The 22743-nt window shown below is 43.1% G+C and overlaps 1 long non-coding RNA gene across 2 annotated transcripts in view; it reads right to left on the bottom strand.

Annotated features, from left to right (window-relative positions):
- The window catches only part of LOC128351001 (uncharacterized), a 161081-nt gene extending 141987 nt beyond the window's left edge, over positions 1-19094 (bottom strand). The window contains exon 1 of one of the 2 annotated variants that reach the window (XR_008319544.1): positions 18973-19094. This is a non-coding gene — a long non-coding RNA (uncharacterized LOC128351001). The remainder of the gene's footprint in view (positions 1-18972) is intronic. The other variant, XR_008319545.1, reaches the window with a different exon arrangement.
- Between the last annotated feature and the right edge of the window lie 3649 nt (positions 19095-22743).

Genomic DNA, 22743 nt, shown 5'->3' with positions numbered 1-22743 from the left:
GCACGTGCCCCAGGCGCCATCTTTTTTGGTCACATGGGGGGGGCGCCGCCATGACAAAAAATTTTTTTTTAATTTTTAAAATTTTTTTTGTTAATACAAATGTTTCCTGCTCAGTGCAGCAGCGCTGCAGCAGTCAAGGGAGTGCGTCGGCGCCCCCTCCCCCACGAGCGGTCCCTTCTGCGCCGCCCGCGCCCCCCCCCCATTGCTTTGCTGGCGCCTGGCGGCCAGTCAGTGGCCTGGCTTGGCGGCGGCGGCGGGCGCTTGTGAGGAAAAACCTAAGTATAATGCAGTATGTTGGGGGCACGGGGGGGGGCGCTATTTCAGTGCTTGCCCCGGGCGCCGTTTTCCCTAGTTACGCCCCTGCTAGTCGTAGATTGGTATTGGAGACACAGCGGGATATCTGGAATATTGCTTTTTGGACTGGATGAGCTTCGGCAGGGATGGGGAATGTTGAAGAAGGGGCTGAGCTGGGCTCCGTAGAGAAGTTGCGCAGTTTGTTTGTTTTGTTAAGACACCACACACATGTTCATTTGACAACTGGCAAATGTCTTGGAGAAAAGGCGGGTAGGGAAAATCCAGCATTTTTACCTGACTCAGATTTCCCACATGATTTTGTCTGAGTGATAATGCCATATAATTTGTGAAGGTAAATTACAATGGTGATTAGCCAATCATTTTATTTTGAAGGATAATTAACTTGTACTTCAAATTAATCACAAAACATCTAAGAGAAAGTTGTTTATAGTGCCAGCAATACAGATTGTCATGCCCAGGAGCACAGCAATTAAGCATACATTAAACTGATCTGCAAGTAGACTAGAATGCTTTTGCTAATGTTGTCTCCATTTTAGCAGACTCTGATTTCCTTATGTACTGAGGAAGGGCTTACCTTTCAGCTTCTCTAATGCCTTGGGATCCTATTGACTTGTCTATCTACCTCCTGTGATGCTGAAATAATATCATTACATTGCCATATAACATGGCAGTGATGAATCTACCAATTTGCCCAATCTTAAGCACTGCCATATACGTCCTGGTACAACAACTGGCAGGCCTACTCCATTTTTATGAGTGTTTCAGAAAACATGGGCAAAATGGCTGCTCATTAGTTCTCACATCTTCCCCTCACCCCAGCAACAGGGGCGTAACTACCATTAGGCAAGGGGAGGAGGCTGCCTGGGGCCCCCCACGCCTCGAGGGCCCCCCCAGAGGCAAGTCACATGACTATATATTGTGAAATGTGTGTGTGTGTATCAGCGAGGGGCCCATTTTAACATTTTGTCTCTGGGCCCGCTCCAGCCTTGTTACGCCCCTGCCCAGCAAATAATATTTGCACTGCTTGTAAATGTCTGGGCTAGATGTAACAGTTTGAAAATTATTTGAAATAAAAAAGCGGCCTAGCAAAGAGGTAAACAGCCATGGGGTGTTTGTTTGTTTGTTTGTTTAAACACACTTCTGCTGCCCTTCTCCTCATCTTTCACTTCTGACTTCCTGCCTTGGTCATTGTGGACTTTTAGAATTAAAGCTGGGGCCCCAGACTCAATGAAGAGGAGTGAGTGGTAGAGGGGAAATGACTTAGCCACTTGGACTTCTCTTGGAGCATTGGGCATCTTATACTCGGTGATGGGTGTTGCTAAAGCTGCTCCAAGAAGAGCTCTGTGCGAGCAGCAAGGAGAACTGCAGTCATTTTCACTGCTACCATGCATCTACACCATCTGTTTTCGTAACTCACTGCCCTACAAATGTCCCTCCTACTGAGTCCCCATAGAAACAAACAAATGAAAGAAGCACAGAGGTGGGTGTTCTAAATACCAGGACAAAGTCTGGTATTTTGTCCATTGCCTTGCTCATATGCATGTGTTTGCTTGAAAGTAAATCTCAGCTTGTTCAATGCAGCTTACTCTCAGGGAAGTATTCATGGGATTGCTGCCTTACAGCATAAGCCTATACGAACTTACTTGGGTGTAAGTCTCATTTAATTCAATGAGTAAACATGCATAAGATTGCATTAGCCTCATCCAGGCATTATGCTTAAAGGACAATGCACCTGCATACCTCATCCAAAGAAGGAACAGCAGTCCTGCCCCACCAGCGGGTCCATCATGTTCCTTATTCCCCCTCCCATGGCGTGCACACATATTATTATTATTATTATTATTATTATTATTATTATTATTTTACATTTATATCCCGCTCTTCCTCCAAGGAGCCCAGAGCGGTGTACTACATACTTGAGTTTCTCTTTCACAACATCCCTGTGAAGTAGGTTAGGCTGAGAGAGAAGTGACTGGCCCAGAGTCACCCAGCTAGTTTCATGGATGAATGGGGATTTGAACTCGGGTCTCCCTGGTCCTAGTCCAGCACTCTAACCACTACACCACACTGGCTCTCTTACATACAGCCTTTGTATGAAGTGGCAAAGGCTGTAAGCATGATAGCGGATGCTTCCACAACAAGCAGGAGACTCAGGCAGAGTCAGTCTCTGTGGTGAGAAGATGCTCTAATGTGTCAGATCTATTTTAAAATACCTTTTGAAGTAACTTCAACAAAATGTAGTTAAATGTACATTTGACCATGTGGAGATGACTTCACAGCTTGTCCATGTGGGAATGATCCCATATCTAAAATGGTCCAGTAACCTCTCCCTTCAGATGAGACTCCTGGGCAATGCTTGGACACTAACAGCAGCCTTTCAAACTTTTTATCTGCTGCTTGATCTACTGATTTTAAATGAATAAAAATGAAAGCAAAGGAAGCCCATTTGACACATGCTGTGTGGTGTTCTCATGGCTGTTGCTACTCTTAGTACAGTGCAGATTCCTCACCTTTTTTCACAGCAGGGGCCTAATGTGTGCTGACAGAGATGGGCTGACATCTGGCTAACATCAGTGAAACAAATTATTTCCCACACCATGGTGCTACATCTCTTGGGTGTAAATTCCATTCACTTCAGTAAGACTAACTTCCAAATAGGTTGGTTAAATCTGGGAGCCCAAAAGCCTCAAACCTTTGCCAGCTTTGCCCTTCATATGAAAAATAGGTAACAAAGGCAAGCCCAAACATTATTCTTTTGATTCCTTAAATAGGAACCATAACCTACCTATTTATAATGTTTCAATAATGCTCAGCTTGTGAGCCACCGAGCTGAATATAGCCCACCATCTATGTACGATAGCCAACCTACTAGACAAACCTTCTATCCTAGACAAACCTTCTGTTTTCTGCTGCCTATCTTGAAGGGGTTGAGAGATGTGGGGGTGGGGGAGTGGAGGATATTTGTCCACCATTTGGAGTTCATATCAGTGGGCTGTGTTTGACTTGGTGGCTCTCAGGTCTTATCTACAATTCATCTACAATTGCTCATTCTTACCCAAATATGTCCATGATTTGTGAATCAGCCACAACATGGACAATTTATATTTGCTAAGTTATTAGTCAAATGCATTACCTGGCAAAATATGCAGCCTTGCATTATCAATGCTCTGTCCCTGCAGAGTCCTCCTAAGGATAGGAGCTCTAACAGCACTTTTGTGGTTTCCCCCATTGCAATGAATGGAGGAAACAGCAAAGGCACTGCTAGTAGGTGGAGTGGAGGTGGAGTGGCTGTGGTCTATAAGAATAATATCTCCCTTACCAGGATCTCTGTTGGAGTGTCAGACCATATCGAATGTGTGTACTTACATTTGGGGACCAGGGATAGACTGGGGGTTCTGTTGGTGTACCGATCGCCCCGCTGCTCAAGAGAGTCCCTAAATGAGCTGACAGACTTGGTCTTGGGTTTGGTGTTGGAGTCCCCTAGGCTTGTGGTGCTGGGGGACTTCAATGTTCATTTTGTGACCAATTTGTCCAGGGCAGCTCAGGAGTTCATAGTGGCTATGACAACTATGGGCCTATCTCAAGTGGTCTCGGTACCGACGCACATTGCAGGTCACATGCTTGATTTGGTCTTTCATTCTGATCAGGGTGGTGTTCCGTGGGTGGGGACTCCTGTGATTTCCATATTGTCATGCATGGACCACCATCTGGTTAAGGTTGGACTCACAGTCACATCCCACCTTTGCAGGGGCGAGGGACCTATTAGGATGGTCTGCCCGAGAAGGTTATTGGATCCTGTTGGATTTCAAGAAGCCTTGGAGGGATTCAGTGTTGGGTCTGCTGGCGATCCTGTTGATGCCCTGGTGGAGAACTGGAACAGCAAACTCACCAAGGCAGTAGACATGATCGCTCCTAAGCGTCCTCTCTGACCCGCTTCAAAATTAGCCCCTTGGTATACAGAAGAACTAAGGGGGCTGAAGCAGCAAGGTAGACAACTGGAGAGCAGGTGGAGAAAAACTCGGCTGGAATCTGACAGATTGCAACATAGAGCTCATTTGAAGATCTATGCTCAGGCAATACATGCGGCAAAGAAGCAGTTCTTTTCTGCCCGTATTGCATCCGCAAGTTCACGTCCAGTGGAGTTGTTCAGGGTTGTGAGAAGGCTAGTATGTGCCCCTCCTCCCTTGAATCAGAATCTGGAACCATCAATTACCCGCTGTGATGTGTTCAATGAATTCTTTGTGGGGAAAATTTCTCGTATTTGGGCCGACTTAGATTCCGTCTCCACAATTACTTCAGAGTCTGATGTGGAGATGTCCAGTGACTCCTGTTATGCAGTTAGGTTGGATCAGTTCCAGTTTGTGACTCCTGAGGATGTGGACAAGCTGATTGGAATAGTGCGGCCCACCACCTGTCCTCTTGACCCTTGCCCGCCATGGCTTATACTATCTGGCAGGGGGGTTGTTGTAGAAGGCCTGGTAGAGATTATAAATGTGTCTCTGAGGGAAGGTAGGATGCCTCCTAGTCTTAAGGAGGCAATTATTAGACCACTTCTGAAGAAGCCTACCTTGGATCCCTCAGTAATTGAGAGGGTGGTGGTCTCCCAGCTCCAGACAGTCATGGAGAAAACTGATTATCTAGACCCATTTCAAACTGGCTTCCAGGCTGACTATGGGGTGGTGACTGCCTTGGTTGGCCTGATGGACGATCTCCAACAGGGAATTGACAGAGGAAGTGTGATTCTGTTGGTCCTTTTGGACCTCTCGGCGGCTTTTGATACTATCAACCATAATATCCATCTGGAGCCTCTGAGGGGGTTGGGGGTTGGGGGGTGAGAGCTACTGCTCTGCAGTGGTTCTGCTCCTACCTCTCGGGCAGGTTCCAGATGGTGTCCCTTGGAGACTGTTGGTCTTCAAAATCTGAACTTCGGTATGGTATCCCTCAGGGCTCCGTATTTTCTCCAATGTTGTTTAACATCTACATGAAACCGCTGGGAGAGATCATCAGGAGATTTGGTGCAGGGTGTTAGCAGTACACTGGTGACACCCAAATCTATTTCTCTATGTCAGTATCATTGGGAGAGGGCATAACCTCCCTAAATGCTTGCCTGGAGCTGGTAATGGGCTGGATGAGGGATAAGAAACTGAGACTGAATCCAGATAAGATGGAGGTACTCATTGTGCGGGGTCGAAACTCTGGAGACGATTTTGATCTGCCTGTTCTGGATGGGGTCACACTTCCCCAGAAGGAACAGGTACGCAGTTTGGGGGTGCTTCTGGATCCGAGTCTCTCCCTGGTGTCCCAGGTTGAGGCAGTGGCCAGAGGTGCCTTCTATCAGCTTCGTCTGATACTTCAGCTGTGTCCATTTCTTGAGATAGATGACCTCAAAACAGTGGTACATCTGCTGGTAACCTCCAGACTGGATTACTGTAATGTGCTCTATGTGGGACTGCCCTTGTATGTAGTCCGGAAACTACAGTTGGTCCAGAATGCGGCAGCCAGGCTGGTCTCTGGGTCATCTAGGAGAGACCATATTACTCCTGTTTTGAAAAAGTTACACTGGCTTACAAGATGCTGGTTATAACCTATAAAGCCCTAAACAGCTCGGGCCCTGCGTATTTAAGAGAACGTCTTCTTTGTTATGAACCCCACCGTGCATTGAGATAATCAGGAGAGGTCCGCCTGCATTTGCCACCATCTCGTCTGGTGGCCACTCAGGGACGGGCCTTCTCTGTTGCTGCCCTGAGGCTTTGGAATGTGCTCCCTAGTGAAATAAGAGCCTCCCCATCACTGACAGCTTTTAAAAGGTCTTTAAAGACGCATCTGTTCACCTAGGCTTTTAAATAATACTGTTTTGATTGTTTTTTAATGTTGTTTTAGAAGAGCATTGTTTTTAAAATTCTTAAATTGTTGTGTTTTACATTTCTTGTTTTTGTTTTTAACTAATGTTTTAATGTTGTTTTTGACTGTTGTAAACCACCCAGAGACATAAGTTTTGGGCGGCATAAAAATATGTAAAATAAAAATAAATAAATAGAACACCCTCATTCTGAGCAGCCCCGATGCTAGGAAACTGCAAAGCCTGTGCTTTATTTCAAAATATATTTCTGTGGCATCACAACTTCAGGATATACAGCTACATTAGCAGCAAATCCATGTTTTCTATCAAGGTAAGAATCATTGTTTGCCACCTTCACATTAATATTTTTAATAACCTTAATTATGCATCAGTTTCCCTATTCAAAAGAACAGAGATCTATCTATGCAGAATAGTGCAGATACTCTCATGAATTGCATGTGGATATCTTTGCCCCACACATCCCGTGATAATATTTTCACAATCTGACTGCTTGTTTATGAGAGCAAATATGTGGCTTTCACATGGAGAAGTAATCATAGATATTAGCAGCATCTCTAGTTGGCTCTTAAGGAACATTTTCAGGGTACATTCTCATCATTCATTTCCATATCCACAGTATGACTCAGATAGCAAATCATTAAGCTGTGATATTTGGCTGATCCTTATCATATTTATTCTGTTGTTCAGCATTCCATTGTATATGACAATCTCCCTACACTATTATCACCACATTGATATAATTGTATTTACAAAATGCACTCTGCAGGATAGTCATTGGCGTTGCCATATTCTGTTCCGCCATGTGGTAACTTCCATTAAAATTAATATCTAGAGATGCATTTATCCCATTTTCTAGTCCTATATGTGGTAAACCAATCCATAATACTTCCGTTAGATTAAAAGAACGTTCAAACTGCTGCTGCTTGTAGAATGAGGTCTGTTAGTGGAGTACCACAAAGTGATTTGTCACGAAGCGAACAGAACATGTGGAGATGTGTGAGGAAGAGCATCTTTATCCTATATGACTATAAATATGAAGGTGGTAACAGTGACTTGTTTTTCTATATCAGCATCTTCCTTTTTCTCTTGCTTAGTTTCAACCATAATTAGTGGTATCATTGCAAAAATATCAACTTATCAGATGGCACAATAGTTATAAATCAATACTTTGAAAATCTAGACCAGAGAGCAGGAGGTTCTGCAGCAGTGTTCCCTCTAACAGAGATTTCCAGATGTTGTTGACTACAATCCCCACGATCCCCAAGCAAAAGCCATTGCAGCTGAGGATTCTGGGAGTTGTAGTCAACAACATCTAGGAATCCCTGTTAGAGGGAACACTGTTCTGCAATCTCATCTCTGATCTATATATTCAAAGTCATAAGCACCATTGTGGTATCCAATAAGTAGATATTTCTGCAATGATGTCAAAAATTATGGTTGAAATTGAACAAGAGAGAAAAAGGAAGATACTGATATCGAAAAATAAGTTACTATTACCTCCTTCATAACACACTGTAGGGAATATATTGCTAACTTCTTACTGCTTACGAGAATCGTTTCACTGGTGCCGGAGTAGCTGAGATGCTTGACTGGTTCATACATGCACATAATTTTATGTCTTTTTTCTTAATCATTAGCATTAGCATTGAAACACCAGCCAAAAATTTTAATTCCTCCCACACACGCAATTTTTAACAACAGAATGAGCACAACAAACATATTTAATGAATGAACAGCTTGGCCATTCCCTGTGCTGATATTATTGTTGCTTTCTTTTCATTTTTAGTTGACAGTTGTAAATGGAATCTACAAAAGAGTAGTCGTCTACAAAAGAGTAGCAAAACTATGAAAATCTTCAAGCTTGTGTCTTTAAATAATGCATGTTTGAACAGAAACAGGGTGGAACTCGTGTGCTAAATGTGTAAGAAAGGATACAAATATGTGCTTATGGCAGATTAAGGCTTGACAGACAGAAGAGATATAACTAATTATGGGAGAAATGATGGGATGGAGTGAAAGATTAAAGGCCATTTTAGACATTCAGAAAAATCAAGTTATATAGTCCCTCCTGGTGCAATTTCAGAATGCAAGTGGATAAATGAATATTTGAATTTCCCTGGGAGTGTATGTGTAAGTGGGTGTCTGTTTTAAAACCCTGCATATTTAAAAAAAACAAAACAAACAAAAAACAGGACATCCTGAAAAGTCTAGGCTAAACACTACACCCTGACAAGCTAGCTTTCTACAGACAGGGGCATTTTGGTTATGGAGTAGAATCCTAACATCCATCTTTCATTCTGAAGTAGCCAAGTCCAGAAAGGCTGTACTGTGTGCCTTTCTTCAACTTCTGGGTCAGCTCTAAGAAAGATGCTAGGAAAGGGTAATAGTGGGGGACACCAGCAAGAAGAAGAAAACAAAACAATACTGGGCGACTTTAGCCATCAGCTATGTAGGAAAGTGTGGGGACATTCCAAAGACAAGAGTGCAGACAGGCATAGGTTATGAGAGGGTAGAATTATGTAGACCACCAGTCTGTTGCTGGGTAGAAAACTATGGAACAGAACTTTGAACATGCACTCTTTATTGGTACATTTATTATCATGAGCCAACCCTTTCCCCACCCTCCCTTTCTGCATGGTAATCTATAAATCACTGTGAACCTTCTTGCAGCCTGAAGTGCCAACTACTTCTGATTCCCAGAAGCATCTTCACCCATGGAAGGCATCGAAGGGGATGGAATGATTAATCAGAGTATCGTCAGTCCCTCCTTAGAAACTTGCCCTAATGTATCTGGGGCTGAAGCTGTGTGATGGCTGTATACAGGCTTTCAGCCAGCAAGAAAGGGAAGGAACCACTGCCAAAACTCATCAAAGAGCAGGGTCATTTGCATTGTCCTTGCTGCTGTACCTGGGCTGATTTATTTCTTACGTCCTCCTCTCTGCTTAATGGAATGGGCTCTGAATTTGTGCTATTCCAAGTAGTGAGTTATTAGTCCCCTTTTTAAATCAGCAGTTACTGGTGTTGTCTCATTTTGAAAAATAACATCATAATGCACGACCCTGACAAATGCACTTCTGCTAGCAGTTTCGGGCCCTTCAGAAATATTTGATGTTTAATTATATGTGATGTCTTAATTTATTCTTTACAGCCAATAAGGCAATATAAATTAGTCTTAATTTTATGAAAGGGTTGAAGGACTTATAATGTGAAAATTGAAATTCAGAGCTTTAGATTTATTTCCCATAGAACAAAGCTCATCAGCTGTGCACTATAATATATCATAATGATGATAGTATAATATGACCCTAAAATATCCACTCAAATCTGATCAGTGGAGGAGAGATCTTTATTTGAATGACATCCATTTTTATTCTGAAGTAATACAGTTCATAGCTAGGCACATTATCATATAATTCACTGCACACAAACCACATATAACTGGTTTTGTGAGCAGCCTGTGACTGAGCAGGTCCAGTTATTCCAATAGCAATTTCCTAGACATCCTTGCTACCCTAAGAAATTTTTTTATTCTATATGTCCCCATATTCTCCTACATGACCAAGTCAAAGTTGACATAATCTAATTTGCTGCAGTATGAGCACTGAAAATAGCCAATAATACACAAAGATTGTTGGTGTGAACATGTCTGTTGTTTTAATTCTATCTCACAATGCACCTGGACTCTGAATGGGTTTCATATAGGATATATAACAAGTTATTTCATTTTGTGAAGCCAATTCATATACCATGAACTGGATGTAATGTCTTCAAGTAACTGCTCACAGTTTACTTGCATAGATATTTTAGTGCCTGAGGAGCTTGCCCATAGGCTCATACATAACTCTGAATGTGGTTTTAAGAGAGATCCAAAACATATTTCGGAATAAAATTTTCAAGAAAATTTTAACAGAAGTTGACTATAAGTTTCAAATCGATATAGCCCTTAACCTTCTCAATTATAGACGCTGTTGCATGTAGGGTTTTATCAAGAGACTCCACAAAGTTTGCAATTAGACATTCAGCAACAAATACTTAAAACATGGTTGATTATTTTTAGGGCAACAATAGTATGGGTAGGTTTGTTAAAAGTATACCTCAGTGTTCAGTTTAAAAAATGAAATGTGAACATTTTCAAAATTCAAAAATGCATATTACGTATGTTCACAGTTCATCTTAAGTGGAAGCAACCAGAGATATAAAATTTCTGGAAATTATGAAGCAATGAGGGATTCCCCCCCCCCACAACACACACACACAATAATTGCTCCAAGAACACAATGAACTGTTTCTGATATCATATGAACCTAGGTTAGAGCTGAGCTCTGCATGACATCACTGAGCCTTTGGGCTCCATCTTGCCATGCCCATGCAATTGTCTACTTCCTATCTAAAATAAGCTGAGTTGGATGTGCTGTCGAACCAATCTCAGTTTATTCTAACTTACTCGTTTCAAATAACCCAAGATGTGTACCCAAGGTTTGAAGTGAGCAACAGATCTTGTATTATTTGAAGCAAGCAGGTTAGAAGAAGACAATTTTGGTGAGTATGGACAACATAACCAATCTTGTATTATTTTAACCTAGATGTAAGTAGACTATCACATGGGGATGGGAGGGAGGAGCATGCATTTCCAATCCCAGGAACATCTGGCTCTAACCAATGTTCTGCATGATGTCTGAACCAGCCCAATGTAATTTAGGGGCGGGACTGAAATATATAGCAATAGCAATAGCACTTACATTTATATACCGCTAAATAGCTGGAAGCTCTCTAAGCGGTTTACAATGATTTAGCATATTGCCCCCCAACATTCTGGGTACTCACTCATATACAATACTTAATTTTGTTTCACATTTAATCTCACTTAACTGTTTCACATACACAAAATGAACTATGTACAGCTTAGCTCATAAAATTATATTTATAATATAAATATAAATATTTGTACTTTTAAATGCCACAAGTGTACAAAACAATAAATATGTGTAGTGCTAGAGATAGAAGTGTAATTTGCTACAGTTTGGGGTAACTGGATGTCTGATATTTTGCCAGTTGAAAATTAGAAGGGGGAAGTTGAAAACAAAGTAAAATGAGAACCATCAGCACGGCAATAAATATATCTGAAATTAGAAAGCCTTCCTACAATCAGCATTATCTAAACCAGAAAATGATCTATTTTCTGAGTTCTCTGTTACTTCCTGAGACTTTGCTATTTACCACCAGCTTCTTGCAGAATCTGCCCCCTTTGACTTTCATTTCACTCTCTCCACATAAGCAGGCAGGACAATGGGCTACACAACTGTCCGGGACATATTTTTTGGTGGCGTAAAGTATTCCTGGGGGAAGAAGCAATCAGTGAACATCACCCTGCCGCAGAGCTCTGGAAGCTTTGCAGCAGAGAAATACCTCTTCCCTTTGTGCAGCCACATGATTAGTTAGAATGATGGTCATAGATTAGAGAATTTTCACCCAATTTAGGAAATCATCTATGGGTCAGTTCAGATGACACTTTTAAATGCATGTTTAGTATATCTGTGGGGGGTGGGGTTAATCCCCAATTGGAAAACAGATTCGGATGAACACACCAATGTGGGTAGAGTGTATTCTTCCAATCACATGTTTTGAATCCTACTGTACCTTCCTTTCACAGATACAGGCCTATCACTTCCCCTCTCTCTATAGTTTCCAGGTTTTCTTTGTTGTATTTCCTGCTTCAAACACTGCACCAGTCCATAGATATGAGTACATAAAACAACAGAGTCATGCACAGTGATGATCAGCTGTTGAAATGCAATTCTTTCCCAAGGCAGAACCGATAGCTTTGGCTCCTTACTCTTATATTACCTGCTTGCTGGCTTGAAGTAAACAGTAAGTAAATGGAGATCTCAGGGTGCACCCCAGGTATATATATTAGTAAAAGGGATTGCTGTGCAAGCATTCTTCCAAATATCAGTCTCTTATCGCTTTCTGGGCCTCTAGCCTGTTCTGTCTCTATGAGGATTCATTAAGGTTCTCCACACAAGCACTGTGGAGAGCCTAAAGGGGATTAGCGGGGAGGATGGGCTTGACCCGCTCTCCCCGCAGAAGAGCAGGGACCCCTCCCTGAGTGGCAGGGTTTGGGGGCCTCCGTGTCCCTGGAAGTACCAGAATGCCCTGCGCAAGTGTGCAAGGCATTCTGGGGAGCCTCCCAAACACCGGGAGGCTTGTCGTAACATCCCCATTGGGGGTCTACTCATTTATTATTATTTATTTATTTGATTTGATTTATATACCACCCTTCCGAAATGGCTCAGGGCGGTTTACAATTAAAACAGAAAACATTAAAAACAATTAAAACAGAGATACAAATATAAATACCAATTTAAAACAACTTAAAAAACAATTAAACTATCAAAACAATTAAAACCCTGAAAACCAGGTATTAAAACAAAACTGATTAAAAACCCTGAAAGGCCAGGCCAAACAGATAGGTTTTAAGGGCTCTCTTGAAGGACAGTAAAGAATCAAGATTACGAATTTCCGCTGGGAGTGCATTCCACAGTCCAGGAGCAGCTACAGAGAAGGCCCGCCTCTGAGTCGTCACCAAACGAACCATTGACAACTGGAGACGGACCTCCCCAGATGACCTTAACGTGTGGTGGGGATCATGTAAAAGAAGGCGCTCTCTAAGATATCTTGGACCCAAGCCGTTCAGGGCTTTAAAGGTAATAACCAGCACTTTGTATTTTGCCCGGAAACATATTGGCAGCCAGTGTAACTGTTTTAAAACAGGCATCATATGGTCTCTCCGGGTTGCCCCAGAGACCAATCCAGCTGCCGCATTCTGAACTAACTGAGGTTTCCGGACTACATACAAAGGCAGCCCCATGTAGAGCGCATTACAATAGTCAAGCCGGGAGGTTACCAGCTGATGCATCACTGTTTTGAGGTCATCCTCTTCAAGGAATGGGTGCAGCTGTCGAATCAGCCAGAGCTGATAGAAAGCACTCCTGGCCATGGCCTCCACCTGAGATACCAGGGTGAGGCCTGGGTCCAGGAGTACTCCCAAGCTATGCACCTGCTCCTTCTGGGGGAGTGTAACCCCATCCAGCACAGGAAGATCTAACTCACCCCTCAGATTCTGAGCCCCCACAATGAGCACCTCTGTCTTGCTTGGATTCAGCTTCAATTTGTTCTCCCTCATCCAGCCCATTACTGCCTGTAGGCAGGCATTTAGAGAATGCGTGCCATTTCCTGGGGATTAAAAGGAGAAGTAGATTTGGGTGTCATCAGCATACTGATAACACCCAGCACCAAACCTCCTGATGACCTCACCCAGCGGTTTCATGTAGATGTTAAAAAGCATTGGTGACAGAATGGAGCCCTGAGGTACTCCATATAACAGCTCCTGTTTTGAGGAGCAACTGTCACCAAGCTCCACCATCTGGAATCTGCCCGAGAGATAGGAACGGAACCACTGCAAAGCAGTGCCCCCTATCCCCAACTCCCCCAGGCGATCCAGAAAGATACCATGGTCGATGGTATCGAACGCTGCCGAGAGATCCAGAAGAACCAGCAGAGTCACACTCCCTCTGTCGATTCCCTGGTAAAGGTCATCCATCAGGCCGACCAAGGCTGTCTCAACTCCATAGCCCGTTCTAAAGCCAGTTTGAAATGGGTCTAGATAATCAGTTTCCTCCAAGACTGCCTGGAGCTGGTCAGCCACTACCCTCTCAATCACCTTGCCCAACCAAGGGAGATTGGAGATTGGCCTGTAGCTGTCCATCGCTAAGGGGTCCAGGGAAGGCTTCTTTAAGAGTGGGCTAATCATTGCCTCCTTCAGGCAGGGGGGCACGCTACCCTCCCTCAGCAATGCATTTATGATATTAATTAGGCCATCTCCAACAATCTCCCTGCTAGATAGAAGCAGCCAAGTTGGGCAAGGATCCAGAGAACAGATGGTAGGCCGCACCGCCCCAAACAGCTTGTCCACATCCTCAGGAGTCACAGATTGAAACTGATCCAATCTAATACTGCAAGAAGGATTGCTGGACACCTCCTCCATAGACCTTGCAGAAATAGTGGAGTCCAAGTCAGCTCGAATACAGGAGATCTTATTAGCAAAGAACCCATTAAAGGCGTCACAGCAGAGCAACCCCGGGGACTGATTGGAAGTAGAAGGAGGAGAAACCAAACTCCTCACAACCCGGGATAGCTCCGCCGAGCGTGAACCTGCAGCTGCAATGCGCGCAGACCAGAATCTCTTTTTCGCTGCACACACTCATGAGTTGCTGCGGTGACACACAATCCTTTGACCAGGTTTTCGGGTGCTCTTGGGCCCAAAACCCAGGAAAAGCAGTGCAATCCATAAGTAGGCTTGCTTCCGAGCCACCGCTGGGAGCCATGTGACTCCCATTGCTTCCCATGATCAGGAGAAATTGGACTAGCCTTCCTAGCCTGATTTTTACTGATCGTGTGAATAGCATCATTTTCTATGCTTTTCAATGTGAGAGTTTCCTTGCATTTTCTGGGAAAGTGATGCATTTTTGTGGGGTTTGGGTACATTTGTTGCTGTTTTTGGTAGTCTGGACAAGGTGTGGAGTCTACCTGCAAAAATTACATAGATGTTTCTGTCTTTTGTATGCTGGTCTGGGAGTTCCATGTCAGTGAGTGAGTGGGGCCCAGGCAGTGATATAGATAGATAGATAATGAGCAATATAGCGAGCTCCAAACTGGGGAAAACCTTTATATAGCAATAGCAATAGCAATAGCACTTACATTTATATACCGCTCTATAGCCGAAGCTCTCTAAGCGGTTTACAATGATTTAGCATATTGCCCCCAACATTCTGGGTACTCATTTTACCGACCTCGGAAGGATGGAAGGCTGAGTCAACCTTGAGCCCCTGGTCAGGATCAAACTTGTAACCTTCTGGTTACAGGGCGGCAGTTTTACCACTGCGCCACCAGGGGCTCTTCAGGAAAAAAGACTCACAGTTTCCAAGCCCACAACCCAGATTTCTTCTGGAGGATGAAAAGACACAACTTTGTAGCTGAGAGTGGGGTGCTGGAAGAGAAGGAGAAGGACCAGGGGTCACCTTAAAGAATCTATCTGGTGGTATGGCTTCCTTATTCCAACTTGGGCTCTCTCCTCTTGCAAACTCTATATCTTCACGATTGGTGTGAAGTGCCAGGAGGGTCAGTGTGGGGAGAGAAGGCTTAGCCCAGCCTACCCTCACATGAGCAGTTGCTCGTTGCTGGGCAGCCAGATCAGCCCAGATGATTGGCTGCTCTGGTCGGGTGGTCCCGCGCCTGGCCGCAGCTCCGTTGTGACCTCCGGGGATCAGGGTAAGGGGAGCACCACCATGTGGCACCCCAGGCTTCCGAACCCCAAGAAGGCACCACACAAGTCCCCCCTCCCCTCTCCAACCCTGAGTATGCCAACCATGGCTGCAAGCAGCTGCGGCTGACACACAATCGAAAAAATGAGTTTAAGGGAGCATTAACCTCATTTAAAGGGAGGGGTTGTTAGGCAGGCTAGCCACCAGGGAGCCACCAGCCTTGCCCACGAGCCCGGTAGTTCCCTGACTGGGATCTTCCTGGGCATAATGCTGTGTCAGATCCCATCTGGGAGAAATGTGGTGGGAGGGAAGTGACTGAAAGAGGGCTGTATGAGGACTCTGGAAGGGAGAGGGGTTGAAGAGAAGGGAACAGGGAATACCCTGAAGTTAAACTGCCCCTCCTTTTTGTCACAGCAAAACATAAAAAATAAAAATTAATGTTTGAAATTCAAACACACAGGCACACACACAATTTTTCACATTTATGTTATACAAGAAAGTGGGTGATACTTCAACATGCATGCTTGTCTTGTAAGCATCACTTATTCCTACTATGTCAGTTAGTGTGTCAGAGATTAAAAGAACTCTCTCACAACTCTCTACCTCAAGCAGGGATAAAAAAATTGTGCCAGAAGTAAGTCATGCCTACATAACTGGTTAATCCAACACTGGGCTCTGTCCTGTTTATATTTCAAACTCTATGGTTAAGGGTGGAAGGGAAACACCACATTACAATTCAGATGTTAATCTAATCACATGATAGTGACTACCCCACATTCTAAATCCTACATTACCTCTAGTGTTAAAATCCAGGGTAGAAAATGTGTGGTTTTCAATTTGGATGTGCACTGGTAGAGGAATCTAATCACACATTGAACGTATCATCTGAACTGGCTCAATAAGATTTTTATATTGTGATATTTTTAGATTGTTGTACACCATCCTGGGGTCATGTGACAAAGGAGGAATGTGTTGGAATTTTATGGTGTAACTAAGCACCATCTCTGTTTTTGCCTAAGGCATACTAACATCTGTATGTATGTGTCTATGTTGGGTCCTTGGGATGGATCAGTCTTCAATTCTGTTGAATGGTTGTTTTATCAGTTCAGTTGCTTTTCCTCTCCCCCTCTTGCAAAAGTGACTGTTACCTGTTCACTTAGTGTTAAGAAATAAATAATTAAGATGTTGTTTCTGCAATTAAAGTTAAGCCTTTTGTTAAATTCCTTAGAGATCAAGGAATCACTCTGCAACAGGAAGAACATGCAATAAATAAATAGAGCCAGCATGGTTTAGTGGTTAGAGTGCTGGACTAGGACTGGGGAGACCCAAGTTCAAATCCCCATTCAGCCATGATACTAGCTGGGTGACTCTGGGCCAGTCACTTCTCTCTCAGCCTAACCTACTTCACAGGGTTGTTGTGAGGAGAAACCTAAGTATGTAGTATACCGCTCTGGGCTCCTTGGAGGAAGAGCGGGATATAAATGCAAAATAATAATAATAATAATAATAATAATAAAATAAATAATAAAATAAATAATCTGAGAACAGAGTTTTCATACACAGGTCCCCCAACCCTTCACTGGACTACAGTGCATAAACTTATATGCTGTTCCAATATTAAGATGAACTCACATTTGTGAAGGCACTAGAACAATTCATGTATACAACAAAATCAGGAGAGAAGCAAATTCGTTACCACAATATCAAAAACTGATGATATTTTGTCCGAAAAGAACAAAAAGCAAGACCTTGAGTTCTGGGGAAATATATGATTATCTGCAAGATTTATTAGAGTGTTGTGGCTATGCCAGTTTGATGAAAGGTAAGGCGAGTTGAATGTATTGTTACTTTTGACATAAATACATCTTCACTGAAACATTAATAATTTGTACTATAGCTTCTGCTACCTGAACTGTTCCTTTCTTTTTATTAAGACAACCTATAATTCCACATGCATCTTTTCCCTTCAAAATTATTTTATTGCCTCCAGTACCATTTTCATTATCTCAAATACTTCTGACTGTTAGCCTTGTAGAGTGAAAAACTGAATAGAATTTTCAATCATCATCAACAACAAAAACCGAACAATTTTAACTGGGCCAATTTATGTTGATGGACAAATAAAATGGGTTTCTGTGCTTGACAGTGCTTGCCCTCATATCAATAAGGGGAAAAATACTGAGTTTTTGAAATGTTTTCCCCATACTAGTTTGCATTCTTGTATTTTCTAAATAGTTCTGCAGTGCTTACAACCCCAGCTTTTTCCTTTGTGAAAACAGGAATAATAAAAATAATAAGCAACTGAATCTATTCTATTTGTATCACTTTACTTTTTAAAAATTTGAACTGATGCCTTCTGTTCAGCAGTTTAGGGGTGCTAAGGGGTGCTAAGTAAACCTCATATTGTGATTCAGCACTGTGGACTTGCAATATAGTAGAAGCACCTATTATTGCTGTTGCATTGAAATTGGGCAAAACATCCCTATGAAATTCAGAAATTCCATTCAAGCACTCAGGGACTATCTCCAAGGATGAAGAGCAGCAAGGATTCACACAACTCCCAGAGCTTCATCCCAAGAACTGTGTGAACAGATCTCTTTATTTAATGTTGGTGAAATGTCAGAAAGGGGTGTAGGGGTCAGCAGGGGCGTAGCAAGGTTGGAGTGGGCCCAGAGACAAGATTTTAAAATGCCCCCCCCCCCCAAGTCCAGGGCCTCCGCACACCCCAGGCCCCCAAGGATTTAAGTCTGATATTCCAAAATAAGTATGCTGCCTGCAAATACATTTCACTGAATACACACACACACATCACAATATATAGTGATATACATTGAGTACTATACATTTGTATTACTTTTAATGCCTAGAACACACTAGAAAGATGAATGATTAAAATGGGCCCCTCGCTGCAGATTAGCAAAGGAGACTTTCAACCATGCAGGGTGAGCCTATGTTTGTTTTCTCAGAATTCTGAACAAATTCAGTCAAGTTTGATTGCAGGAGGTTTTTCACAGGAGGCTTTTAAAGCCCTTTAAGACACATCTCCTCTGGAATGGAGGTGCTGCATTCACATGTTGGCCAGATTTACCCTGAAGTCCCTGCAAGTTATTGGGGAGCAGTTCACACACAAGAAAAATAAAATAAAAGCACCACACATGCTTCACAGTTCTCACTCAGACCTTCTGGGTTGCAAAACAACTTGAACATAATTGCATTTATAAATGAATGAATAAATAAATAAAATTAATAAAATACTGTTCCAGAAGTTTTTGCAATTTTCTGCCATGAAACAAGCCACTTATAGGACTTTTTAGATAGTTTTTTTTAAGTCAGCAAATTTTCCAAGCTGTTTCAAAATAAATATTCAGAGACTTCTCGGTCCCTCCCCCCCCCATATCCAAGCCCTATGGTAAGCAGATCCCTATATATGGAGGGGGGGGCGGGAAAGGTAACCACAAAAAGGAGTTCACACTCTACCTGGCAAATGCTGGTCTGGGTTAAGCAGGGCAGCAAGGGATCTTCTGCTGCAGAGAACACTCTGGCTGCCTCCTCCTTCCTGGCTTGCTTGGGCCCTACTCGAGTTCAGGCTTCACTGCGGCCCACACGGAGGCCTCCGTGGAAGCCCCGCCCACCCGCCAATCAGCTGAGAGGCGGGAGAAAAGGAGCTCTTTGCAGCTTGTCTGCTGCTTCCATTGCGGGCCAGCAGAACAAGCAGGAGAGACGGCAAACAGGGCAAGTGGCTGAGGGGCCTTGGGGCTGGGCAGGTGGCAATGGGGAGTCACGTGAGGTGCCTCTGGGGTGCCCCTCCAGGCAGTGGGGCCCCCAGACAACTGTCTCCCCTTGCCCTATCATTGTTACGCGCCTGGGGGTCAGTACACAATTCTACCAGACTAAACAAGCAATGGATGGTGCTGTAATTGTTTCATATTTCCAACCAAATATATTACCAAAGGTAGGATGAAGCGGTATATATACTAAGTGTTCCTAAATGATGTTAGGCCATTTGTCAGGATGGTAAATATACAAAATACTTAATTTATTGTAATTTATTACTATAATTTATTTATTTATTATAACTGAAGCATATACATACTATTAATAACAAATATTAATTTAATTTTAACAGAATTTATTAACAGAATTTATTCAACTCATTGAATTGCCTCAATGAATGAGAATCAGAATCAGCTCTACATAGAGAGGAAGGAGACTAGTGTAGCTGAATGTAGACATTTGTTATGTCTACAAATCTACAAAAAAAGCCAATATGGTATAATGTCTAGAAAGTTGGAACCAGGTCACAGAACCAATGTGTAGCTGCTGTTGAAAGCAACAGCCCAACTTATCCTCCTTCCCCCCCCCCCATAACATTCAGTAATGTAAAGTGACTTCTTAGTGTGTTCTAGATGACATCATAGTAGGCATTTATTTGATTTGTACTCTGTAGTTCCAGCTTTAGACTAGGGAAAGCCATATTCAAGCCTCTGCTCATTCTTGAAGCTTAGTGAGATCAGAAAATAGGTGCATCAATCATCACCATCTATTATTTGTTGACTGACCAAAATTTGCTGACTGAACACTTTACAAGAAATGGTCCTAGCCCCAAGTTTATGTTTGTATCAACAACAAGAAGTTACAATAGGATATGGAATAGGAAGACTGTACCTCAGCCTAACTTGTTTCATGGTGCTGAAGACAGGGTGCTTTGTAGCCCCTTGTATGCAATAGCATTAACAAGAAAGATTTCACAAGATTTTTGAACTTCTTCTATGAAGTATTACATGCAGGAAATGGTGAATGCTTCATAAGAAGTGTTCAGCAGGACTGAGTGCTCAGCAGGGATGTGCAAACAGGTTCGACGTCAAATGTGTTCGATGGCAAACATGTTCAGTTTGGCTGTTCAGGGATGAACTGAACCATCCCCTATTCGGTCCAACCCCGGACCAAACACCCCACCCCCCAACTGTTCGGGGGTTCATGGATTAAAAAAAAAGATTAAATTTTTTTAACTTACCCCCTTTGGGGGAGTTGTTGGATGTGGCAGGGGGGTCCATGTGGGGGGGGTCCCCGGAGGTCCCCCCTCCCCGCACTAGTCTCCCTTATTGCTGTCACCGGCCATTTGGCCAGCTCTTCCGCCTGTTCGGGCCTTCCCCCTCCAGTGCTGTGGCCATTTTGGAGGACACCGCACCTGCGCAATTGGCCTCTGTGTGACCCAGGCCACACAGAGGTCAATTGTGTATGCACAGCGGCCTCCAAAATGGCTGCTGCATCAGACCTCAAAGGGGGTAAGTGATTTTGTTTTAAAAAAATTGTTTGCGGAACCCCCCACCACCACCACCAGACTGGACTGAACTGGGGAGGGTTCGAGGGGGTGTCGGACCAAACTGGCCCAGTCCAGTTCAGGACTGGTCTGGACTCCAAACAAACCAGACCAGCCGGTTCTGTGCACACCCCTATTGCTCAGCAGAAGACTCATGAACATGATCAAAAAGACTTTAAAATAACTCCTGTTGAGGTTGGAGAAAAAAACCAAGGTAATGCTAAAGACATTACTATTAAGGAGATACTAAAGGAGACACCTGAGCAGTTGTGAAGTTGCCTAGAAAATACATACATTCACACACACACACACACACCAACAGCAGAGACACTAGAGCATAATGCCCAGTGCTTATGGTGTCTATATACTAATGCACAGAGTACAAGAAATAAGCAAGATAAGCTTGTATTCCTAGTACAGGAAGGTAAATATGACTTGAAAGTTATAAGAGATTGGTGGGATGACTCCCAGGATTAGAATGCAGAAACTGAAGGCTATAACTTGTTCAGAATAACAAATGCAACAGGGAGAGGGGAGTAGCACTATACATCAAAATACTGTATGTAGTGACTGAACATGGTAGAACATCTGAATAAAACTGAATGGAGAAATAAATATAAATAACATTGTAATTGAACTCTATCACAGACTGCCATATCTAGGATATGGATTATACTTTGCTGAGCCAACTTTCAAGAAAGCAGTAATACGTAATAGTGGAAGACTTCAGCTACTCTAATGTCTTTTGGGAAACAAACTCTGCTAAACATTGAGGCTGTTCTCACATGCAGCCAAGACTGGGCTAAGGAAGCCAAGTCCAATCTTGACTACTCATAAGAATCGCCCAATCCCAGGGGTGCATCGGTGGCAAACCCACCTGCAGAGCCAGCCTCCTAAACCAGGGAGTGAGCACTCCTTCAGCCCCAATTTCTTGATCGTCTGCAGCATCAGCTGCTTTTAGCTAGCGCTGTAGCAGTGATGGGCACCCACCAGTTGCTGCCCCTGACCCTCCGCACTGCCTCGCTCAATGAAGAATCATCTGGGCGCACATGGAGTGTATCCAGCAAGGACTGACGGATTGTCTGCAGGCAAGGTAAGTTTGAGCAGCCTTCCCCACTGCCCAGCCTCAAGCCCTTCCCACTGATTGTGAGAAAGGGCTCATTGAATATCCAATAAATTGCTGACATGCCTTAGTGACTACTCTGTCTTCTCGAAGGCCAATGGAGAAAAAAGAGATTTCCTATCCTTGACTGGATTCTCACCAATAGGGAAGAATTAATCAATGAGGTTGACATAGTGAGAATGACAGAGGAAAGTGACCATGTGTGATACCAGAATTCTCAATCTCATAAGTAGCTTTCTGGCATTACTTGTTGATTGTTTTACCCCATTGTTTTAAAATTTTCAACCTTATTCAACAATTCCTGAATATAGTCAGACATGTACGTTGAATTTCAGGAAAGTTGTTTTTAAGAAGTTCACAGAAGTGCAAGGTAGGATTCAATTGCTGGAAAAACTAATGGGGAAAGGCACCGAAGGTTGGTGGGAGTACCTGAAGGATTTTCTAAAGGTGCAGTTAAAAACAAATCCAATAAGAGAGAGAAAAAGGGAGACATAGGAAATAATGCAAGTAGCATGCAACCTGTGATCTTTCAAATGTAAATTGTACCAGAACAGTGGTGTGGGTGGGTCAGCACCACACATGTTAGAGTGATAAACACGTCAACTATTATCAGGAAAGCTGAAGCTCAGAACAAGCTGGGGTTGGCAAGGGATGCTAGGAGTAACACTTTTTCAATTTATGTAAAGGATTTACAGGAAGAAAATAGTAGGCCCACTGCTCAGTACGGATAGTGACCTATTAATAAGTGACACACAGAATATAAAACTGCTGAACGCTTAATTTTTTTCTCCATCTTCTCCCAAAA

The sequence above is a fragment of the Hemicordylus capensis genome, chromosome 3, assembly GCF_027244095.1.
Source record: "Hemicordylus capensis ecotype Gifberg chromosome 3, rHemCap1.1.pri, whole genome shotgun sequence".
NCBI classification, from domain to species: Eukaryota; Metazoa; Chordata; class Lepidosauria; order Squamata; family Cordylidae; genus Hemicordylus; species Hemicordylus capensis.
This window is presented reverse-complemented; position numbering and strand designations above follow the sequence as displayed.